A 3,111-nucleotide genomic window follows, 5' to 3' on the forward strand; every position below is an offset into this window, starting at 1 on the left:
CCAACCTAGAGGATTAGTGGCCTCGAGGTTGCACACTAGGAAGCAGCCCGAGACCTCATCAAGAATGATGCCCATGCCGAAGGGGAAAATGAAACCACCACACCCGGTCCTATGACGATGAAAGATGCTGGATTCCAATCGAGGACAACCAAGCCCCCTATTGGTAGATTCCCTATCAACTGTGTGTGTGTGTGTATGTGTTCGGAAAGAGGCACAAATTTTGCCATCAGAGACACACGTGCAAAAATAGTTGAAGGCTCCAACAATCAGCTCCTACATTATGCATATTGGAATTGGGACACCTATCTAGGCTAGAGAGAGAGTGCCTGGGAGGGCATGATCTTGGCAGAAATTTTGGCATGGGACGGATTCTGGCAGATGTGTATTCTTTTAACGGTCTTACTGTCGACATGTGGCATGGTAGAGAGAGAGAGAGAGAGAGAGAGAGAGAGAGAGAGAGAGAGAGAGAGAGAAGGTACCAAAACTGATCAATGAGGTTAAAGCAGATACATAGGTGGAATTTCCACACATACATACATTTGGGGAATTTCCGTATGAACTTCTTTTGGTATCAACATACATATATACATATCTCAACATCATAAGTTCACGAGATTCCTCTGCTTCTATGGTGCTCTTTTAGAACTTATGTGAGGATGCTTTTTTATTTAAGGCACAACCTCAGTCTTCTACCAGAAGAAGTTCAGATGTGCGTGTTTTGTTTGAATCCGCTCCTATCTGTAACATTGTAGGACTGGAGTCGGTCATACTTTTAAATAATGGACTAGTTTTTGCAAATTGACGTTGCAGATACGGACTTACTGTACTTAGCCTACCATGAAGAGTATGGAAATGCTTTACTTTTATGTAACGCTTTATTAAGTCATCCTTTTGGATATTAAGTGTCTCTATGATTTCCCAGTGACTATTATAGTCTTCTTCTTTACGTAGTCCATACTAACACATACCTCCTTGCAAACTCGGGTGGCCGTGAACAATATTATGGTTGTGTTAGAGAGTAAGTATGTTTGAACATCAATACTTCCCCACAAAACTTAACATGTGTAGGTTTGTTAAGCCAAATAATCCAAATGGTGCAAGTGTGCTAGAAAACTGGTTAAAGTGATACTGAGCCTGATGTTACTCGATAAGAATACTATTGAAACCCTTACCATAGAACGAGTCATTGTTCCCGTGCAACCAAACCATCTTTCTTAAGGGTGGCAAACAATGCTCAATGCATACATGATTATTAGGCAAATCTATCATCTTCGTGATGTAAGCACACTCACATGGTGCACGGCCTAAACCTTAACAAATGCTAACTTGTCAACCATTAAAATTTACATCATCTATACAAAATAAAATAAGGGATTAGCAGCATGCAAAATAGATCTTGAGTCCCTCCGTATAGCCCTATATCACTTGGTAGTGACTCTTGTAATGTGTTGTTTGCACGACATCGCAATAACCAGACACATGGAGTTTGATGTCAAATGCCACAGTGTGATGTCTATACAAGGTGTTGTAGAGGGTATTCAAATTTTTTGGATGGAAGAGGTTGACTGTTCGCAAAATTTTGAAATCAAAGTAGCAGAAATAAATAGAATACAAGATCTAGAAGAGTATGAATCATTGCGAGAGACCCAGAGCGCAATGGAAGAATATGAGAGGTGCCAGGCGGAAGTGAACGAATGGCTCAAGAGCCGGAGAGCTATGGGGAGAGAAGAGTACTAATTCTCATTGCAAGTCTATCCCCTACCAATGTAATATGTATTTGCAACAATGAAAACAATGTATATTGACAAGCATTGATGTTTAATTAAAAAAAAGTTACTGGTACACAACACCACTGAGTCATTTGTATGCAAAATTTGTCCTTCAATTAGCATTCTCTGTTACAATAAGCAATTCGACATTCCGAGTTTGAAGACGAGAGTGCCTGGTTTTAGTAATTACTTTAAGGGAAAATATGGGAATCGCCCATAATTGTGTTTTTCTCCACGTGCCTGGGAACCTTTCTACTCTCGATGTAGAACAAAAAATCATGTGGCAAGTCTTATTTGAGAAAGGCTTGTCATGGTTGTTGTGTTCAGAACGGTTAAAAGCCTCCCTTCCGAGTATATGTCTAGTAATAGAGGCTTGATTTGTGGAACAAAAGCCAAGTCTTGGTTCTATGGAACAAGCTCTCCATTTACAGAGTGATAATGGAAGGTTGTTAGAAAGTTCATAGACCCAACCACGTACTTGCAAACTAAGTGGGGTGAGAGAGCCCCAGCCAGACGGCGTGCTTGGTTCTGGGTACTTCGCGTCAAAGAAGAGTACACCGTTGTCTACAAGCTCTTTATGCTTACTGCCTTTGTACATCTGTTCACCCAAAAATGCGTGGTAGCAATAAAAAATGCCAGTGATGCTTTCAATGGGCTGCTAGTTCATCCTGTTTGATGGGTAAATGTCTGCAAGTCACCATTTAAAAGCTTCACACGTAGCCTTATCTTCACTACAGTAAAAACACAAGAAAACTCAAACACAATAAAATGCATTAGCTATTTGTTACTTATAGTTCGGTCGATAACAAGGCCAGCTAGGAGGATATGTTTGCAGCCTTAATTCCATATGGTGGAAAGCGTGCTGTATCAAAACGTCCGTCAAGTGAGAGTTATTTTTGCACACCTTGAACTCTTTCACTTGCCCCTTGAAGGATTCTAAAAACTCGTTGGCATTCTTCCTCTTCCTTCTCCTGGTTTGCAATAGTACCCAGCTCCCAACTATTATCTTTGAGGGTATCTATGACCCATCATCTGTGTTGTAGTTGTTGAATACTATTATAGCATCAATACTGCTACGAGGTTTTCTTGACGTACTCATTCTGTGATAGAAAGAACTTACAAAAAGGTATAAAGATTAGGAAAGTCGTGAGCTGAGATGGTGAGAAACTTGGAAAAACTGTTATTCGGAACATTGACCAAATGTTCAACACAATGGGTGCATGTGGAGGAAACACGAGCATAGGTAAAGATGTTCTGCTTTTAGGCAAAACACAAGATGTCCCGAGCAAAGTGAGCATTGGTGGTGTGAAGTGTAAACACTTTCTAGCCCCTTTATCAAGCA

General features: G+C 40.5%; 1 pseudogene; it reads right to left on the bottom strand.

Annotated features, from left to right (window-relative positions):
* Positions 1-681: 681 nt before the first annotated feature.
* LOC147889890 (uncharacterized) lies at positions 682-2,868 on the bottom strand (annotated as a pseudogene).
* Positions 2,869-3,111: the final 243 nt, after the last annotated feature.

The sequence above is a fragment of the Dipteris shenzhenensis genome, chromosome 19 (assembly GCF_047967505.1).
Source record: "Dipteris shenzhenensis isolate YYH24624 ecotype China chromosome 19, Dip_SZ_1.0, whole genome shotgun sequence".
Lineage (NCBI taxonomy): Eukaryota > Viridiplantae > Streptophyta > Polypodiopsida > Gleicheniales > Dipteridaceae > Dipteris > Dipteris shenzhenensis.